At 50.3% G+C, this 6,763-nt stretch overlaps 1 protein-coding gene across 1 annotated transcript in view; it reads left to right on the top strand.

Moving 5' to 3' along the window:
* Positions 1–6,763, top strand: part of GALNT17 (polypeptide N-acetylgalactosaminyltransferase 17) — a 137,251-nt gene that overhangs the window by 77,276 nt on the left and 53,212 nt on the right. The window lies entirely within an intron of this gene.

Here is a 6,763-nt window from a genome sequence, read left to right as displayed (position 1 = left end):
CAGAGCCAGCCTCAAGCCCTGCAGGGAGCTGAGCTCAGGGCTGGGGTGAGCAGGGACAGAGCAGAACCTTTCCACCTTGTGTGGCACAAGCTCTTTCTTCTTGCAATTCCCGAGGGCTTGAGGCTCCTGAGTATTTCCCAGCCACTGCAGGGATGTGTCAGAAAGCACCAGGGGCTGTGAGCTGTGCTTGTACTGGAGGTTTGAACGTGGCTGTGCAAAGTCACCCCAGAATCACCCCAAAGTCACCCTGTGGTGCCAGAGGGGCTCTGGGGCTGCTCCCCCAGCCCAGCCTGGCCTTACCCATCCCTGCTCTGCTGTTCTGCTGTTTCCTAACAGCTGGCAGGGTCCTGGCAAGGGAATTCCCTGTCAGCTCAGCTTTGTGGCACTTCCCTGGGTGTGTTTGTCCCCACGAGCACAGCTCAGGCTTGCAGCATCTTTGTTCCAGGGACATTTCTGATTTCTGCAGCTTGGCTTGATTGAAAATGGTGTTCCAGCTGTAGACAGAGCAGGTTTGTTGTGCAGAGATGCTCACCTGAGCCCATCTTCACCTTCAAAAGTCAGTTTATTGTGGTTTCTCTCACTGGATGTCCCTTGCAGCAAGTGTAGGAGCTGCAGGAGTGTTTTGGTGGAAGCCAGGTCAGAAATCACTGCCCAAGTCCCAGTTTGGGTACCAAGCCCAGGCTCAGGGTGTTAATCCTGATCCTTCAGCCCCAGCTCAGTGCTGTAACCAGGGCATGGTTGTTGTTGTGTGCCTGAGACAAAGAGAACTTTGTTTACCTGTGAAATTTGCTTATTGTGATTTTTTATGCTCAGTGGAAAGGAAGAACACAACTCCAAAGCAGCTGCTTGGCTGCCCTTGAGAAAAAATATATTCATGTTAAAAACAGCAAAGTAAATAACACTTCGCTGTTAAGTGCCTGATAGTTATATACATTACATCCCAGAGTAATTAGCATTTAATTAGCACTCTGGAAAGGTGGAAGGAGATGGAGTCACGGTGCTCTTCTTGCTGAAGGCTGGTGTTCCTGGGGAGGAATTCTGCACTCCTGGGAGTGTGAGCAGCAGCCAAACCCCCCAGGGCAGCAGAGACCAAAAGCTGCAGGGTTCCCTTGGCTCTGGCCACGAGGAGTGAGGTGATCCCCTGGGAGAGGCACTGGGAGTGGATTCAGGATTAAATTTGGGATTAGATGAGCTCGTGCAGTCCTGGCCAGCCAAACTCTGGTCACCATCTGAGGGGTTTCTAACGAGAAACGTTTGCCCCTTTTTTCCTTTGCCTTTTCCTGTGCTTTATTTTGTTCTCAGTCAGACTGCAAGTGCCAGGTGTTAAAGAAACCAGTGTTATTCCTCTTTGAATACTTTTACATTCAATACAAACATCTATTTCCTTTTTATTCCAGCTGATCTTTAGGGTTTGGGGTGGAGGGGTTGAAATGAGATGATCTGCAAGCTTCCAACCCAAGCCTTCCTCTGAAATAAAAGGCCACAAAATCTTTCCCCTTCCCAGAGGTGAAATCTCAGCATCCACGGGCTGTCCCTGGGGGTTTTGAAGAGTTTGAGAGGGTTTGGGGAGGTTTTGGGAGATCTGAAGGCTCAAATCCTTGACTGTGGCATTTGGAATCGGCTTTTATTGTCCTCTCCCCTAACTGTAGGATTTGGAATCAGGTTTTATTGTCCTCTCCCCTAACTGTAGGATTTGGAATCAGGTTTTATTGTCCTCTCCTGGAGCTGAGGGCTGGTTTGAAGGTGTCAGAAGTGTTAAATCCCAGCTCAGGTGAGGCCCCTCCTGCTCCTTCCCAGTGCCAATGAGCCGGGTTTCAGTGGCTGCCAATTAGCACAAATGAGTTTTTAAACTGGCAGCTCCTGGGCCCCGGGGCTGCCTTTGCCCTGGGGAGCTGAGCATCCCTGCCACGGAATAAATCATAAATCAGGCTGATCTGCACAGTTCAGAGGAGCTGCCCTGGGATTAAACCCCCTCAAAGGTTTGATTAATCCTCCCTGGGATTAAACCCCCGAGGAGGAGCTTGGGGCTGGTTTCAGGTCACTGATGTTCCCTGTCTGGGGTCAGTAAAGGGGTGCTCTCCTTCCCTGCCCCACTGAGGAGCAGCAGCTGAGGGCTCCTGCAGTTCCTTCTGGCTCAGGGCAGGATTTGGAACTGTTTTTGTCAGGACTTTCTGTCCTGCTGGTGGCCACACTCAGCTGATGGGGCAGCAGCAAACCTGGCTGTCCCTGCTGGAGCTTTACCCCAGGTGACAGAACAGCCCTGGGGAGCTGCTGCCTGCACATCTGGGCAGCTGCTCCCTGCACATCTGGCCAGCTGCTCCCTGCACATCTGGCCAGCTGCTGCCTGCACATCTGGGCAGCTGCTCCCTGCACATCTGGCCAGCTGCTCCCTGCACATCTGGGCAGCTGCTCCCTGCACATCTGGGCAGCTGCTCCCTGCACATCTGGGCAGCTGCTGCCTGCACATCTGGGGAGCTGCTGCCTGCACATCTGGGCAGCTGCTGCCTGCACATCTGGCAGCCCAGAGCAGCTCTTCCACCGGGGCACTGCTGGACCAGGTGCCTGGGGCATGGAGGAGGTGCCCGAGCTCCCAGGGATCCCCAGTGCTGGGACATCCTCGGGCTCTGAGACAGCACCAGCAAGGAAAAGGCTTTTAGGCAGTGGCTGAGGCAGCAGCTTCACCCTGGAGGGGAGGTTTTGTTGAGTTTGGACAAAGAAAGTGAAATCAGGAGTGGTTCCCAGGCTGGCTCTGGCACAGGGTGGGCAGCAGGGGCTGGCAGCAAGGCTGGGACTCAGCAAAGCCTCGCTCAGGGCTTTGTTAAGCACCTGGGACTGAGGGGCTGCCACCTGTAGTGGTACCAGCACTGAACTGATTTATAAATGTTTTTTCTCAAGAGCATCCAGGTGTTGAACTCAGCTGACAGAGGAGAAAACAGAACTGCAAAGGAGTTGAATGCTTTGCCTGAAGTCCCAGAGCAGGCAGAGAACAGTGACAAAGTCAAATGTGTGTTCAGCAAGGTCACAGCTAGGGGTTTGTGTAGGAGGCATTTTTAAAAATCCAGTTTTCACAGCCTCCTTGCCATTAACGTTTAAGTGGTATTAATCTCCAGTAAATTCAGCAAAGCCATTCAGTCTCTCGGCCTGGCTTCTCTTTTATGTGGTATCTCTTATTTTTAATTTGTTTCCCAGGTTCTGTGGTACTTGGCAACAGCAGGGAAATAAACCCATTGGAAACAGACAATTAACCGAGGGCACTGGGGCAGGGAAACAGGAATTGCTAAAGAGCAGCTCTGGGAGCTGCTGCCCTGGGGGTGAGATTGAGGAAAGGATGCTGCTGCTGGGGACTGAGATCCCATTCCTTCATGGACATTTGGTTTCACTCCTGGGAAAGACATTTCTGTGTTCCTGGCAGTGAGGGCAGCTGTGCCCAGAGGTGATTCCTCTGCCCAGGAGTGTGTCACCCCCTGCCCTGGCCAAGCTCCCTGTCCCTGCTGGGTGGCACTGGGGGAGCTCTAAGGCCTTTCCAGCCCCATTCCATGAATTCAGGGTGTTGAATTAGGAATGGCAAGGCTGGGACAGGACAAAGAAATTCCTTCTGGGCAGGTGCAGGGCTGTCCCAAATGCTCCAAGGTGGGGCAGTGCCTTGTGGTGTGGAAGGTGAGCAACTCCATGATCCAAGTTCCTTAGAACCAGCAGCAGTTTAACAGGAACTCCACACCCTGGAAGTTCTTCCAGTCTTGCAGTTGATGGTAAACCCACTAATTATTTTTTTAATATCTTTTTCTACATATTTTATAACCTGTTCTTTAGTGTAAAATTGGAAGCCAAATTCAATTGTGGGGGAAAATTAATTTCCTTGAATTGAAGGAGTAATCTCCTTGAGACTTTTTAATCATTAGATGATAACTGTGAGCTAAAGAAAGGAAGACCATTAAAGTAACTTAATAGAGCAGGATAAATGTTTTCCCCTGTATCCCCTTCATCTTTATTTGGAGATCCATGAGGAGGATATTTCATAAAACCTGCTCTTCCTGACCTTTTTCACTTGTTCTTTTAGAAGAACCAACCAGAAGAATGGCGAGGGACACTGTGGAGTTCTGGATACCAACCCAATAATTCTGCTCAATGTCTCTTCTCCCTTCCTGCCAAATTCTGCTTTTCCATTCTCATTAAAGGGAGAATAGCTATTGGGACAAATAAAAATGCATTTGGCTGAGCTGGGTGATTTTTAAAAACAAGCTCTGTTAATGCTTTTAATTAAGGGGCAGAGGAACAAGAGGCTTTATCAGCTCTTTGTCTGCAGGCCATTATTTCGTTGGGGATGAGCAATCCATTATTGTCATGGCCACCTTTTTGAGGGATTTACTCCCAAATCAAATGGTGTTTTTATTTAAATTGGTGAGCGCTGCTTGATTCCTCATTTATTTAATGTGGGGGCATTGTTAGAGAGGAGAATGGAGCACTTAATTTGGATTGCTTGTGGGAGCAGGAGCGGTGCCCTGGGAGCTCCCTGGGCTGTGGCAGCACGTGCAGCACAACGGGGAAGGGGAAAACTGGAAGTGAAGTTCCTCAATCCCAGTTAAGCCTTTTCCAAGAGAATTTTGGGAAGGATTGATTGTGATTTATCAAGTGAAGTCATGCTGTGAAGTCTCAGGAAGGAATTGTTCCTGGCAGGGTGATGAGGGGCTGGAGTTCCCAGAGCAGCTGGGGCACCCCTGGATCCCTGGGATGTCCCAGGCTGGATGGGGTTTGGAGCTCCTGGGACAGGGGAAGGTGTCCCTGCCATGGCTGGGGTGGCTCTGGATGGGCTCTGACGTTGCTCCAACCCAGCCCATTCCATGATTTATAAACAGCAGAAGAAGCTCTCGGGGTACAGCTCCTGTCCTCGGCTCCTGAGCTGTTTCCAGCCCAGAAAACCTCGTTTCCCTGGCTGAGAGTCCCCACTGATCCACATTATTGGGTCCAAATGCAGTTTCCTTTGTCTGAAACTTTCTCCTGGGTTCTTTTTCTGGCTTTTAGCTCTCCTCTGAGTGCCTCTAACAGGTTTTGACAGGAGAAGTCAGAGGTTTGCACACCTATTCCCAGTGGAGGAGATGAACTGCCTTGTTCATACTCCGGATAAAACCAGAGCAATTTTCCCTTCTCTTAAATTCCAGGAGGTAATCTGGGATAATGGAACTATTAGATTTGGCATCTGTAAGGTGGTTATCACTTCAGAAGGAATTGTTTCTGTTAATGGCAGTTAACTTGCTACAAATAAAGCAAGAGAATTGAAATCTTAAGCACCAGAGTGGCAGCAAAGCATGAAACATTATCCTGCTCCGTGGAAGGAAGGCTGAGCCAGCTGTCAGGGAAGAAATCTATTGGAAAAACCCTCTGATGGAGTCCAATTGGAACTAATTTAATGTGGCAGCAGCATTCAGCTCTTCTACTTTCTATTAGAAATATTAAAATGTCTATAAATAATAATATTAAAGTGGGCAGAAGCTTTCATCCGAGGAACTCGTGGTTTTCATCGGGATGAGTTTGGTGGAGATGAGCTGTGAAATCTGGCACCTCCCTGCTGGACTGAGTGGATCCCTGGGTTTGTTCTTTTCAGCATGGACTCAGAGAGCAGCAGTCAGATGGGAGAAGCCTTTTTCTATTCCTGTTTCAGCACAGGGACCACCCTGGGGCAAACTGCACCCACCGTGACAGCAGCAGCCGAGTGCCCCCGGCAGCACAGGCAGAACCACCCGGGACTGCTCAGTGCTGGGCTCTGGGCAAAGTGCAGCTTTATGGGGAGGGCTGAGAAAATCCCCTGAAATGTGATCTCAGAGTGTGAATCACAACTGCATCCTCATCTCAGGGCAGCTGGAGAGCCAGCCCAGAGGTTTGTGAGTAATGAGGGTCATTAGTAAACACAACCATCTATAATGTCCTTAAAACTGCACAGTTATGACAGATTAACCCCTGGCACTGTGATTTCCCTCCCTCCTTGTGCAATTCCACTGATGCTCCCAGTTTTCTGTGCTATTTCCCTGTCCAGCCCCTGGTCCTGGCTGCTCCTCAGAGCTCAGAGCTGAGGGGCACAAGGTGCAGGATGGATGTGACAACTTGATCCCTAACCCAGAGCCCTGCTGACACTGGGGGAACTGGGAAATGACCCCACACAGGCTTCTGCAAACACTTCTTAAAGGATTTCCTTCTACAAATTTGCAGTGAGCTTGCTGCTGGTGGTGGTGGCTCCTTTGTGATTCCAGCTGGGAACACTCTTTTCTGGAATACCCTAAAAACACCTATCCTAAAGTCTGCTGTGTTCCAGATGTGCTGGAAGTAAGAGAAGGGAAAGTTATTGTAGTTCCTTCATGGGCAGAGGTTGTGCCCTTGCCCACAGACACCCAGAGGTGTCTCCAGCCTGGGAGCTCCCTCATAATTCAACTTGGGCAAAACTTTTCTCCAGCCTGTGCAGACTGAAATGAGCTTGGATTTTGGACAATTTATTGCAGTGGTAAAACAACGTCTTCATTGGCACAAAATCTCTGGGATAGGCAGTGGTGGGAGGCAGCTGAGCCCAGCAGAGATGGGGCAGCATCCCCAATTCCTGGGACTCTGTCCTTGTCCCCAATTCCTGGGGCTCTGTCCTTGTCCCCAATTCCTGGGGCTCTGTCCTTGTCCCCAATTCCTGGGGCTCTCCCTGTCCCCAAATCCTGGGGATCTCCCTGTCCCCAATTCCTGGGGCTCTCCCTGTCCCCAATTCCTGGGGCTCTGTCCTTGTCCCCAA

The sequence above is a fragment of the Parus major genome, chromosome 19 (genome assembly GCF_001522545.3).
Source record: "Parus major isolate Abel chromosome 19, Parus_major1.1, whole genome shotgun sequence".
Taxonomy (NCBI): Eukaryota; Metazoa; Chordata; class Aves; order Passeriformes; family Paridae; genus Parus; species Parus major.
Note: the sequence above shows the minus strand (reverse complement) of the source record. Positions and strands in the feature narration are given on the sequence as shown.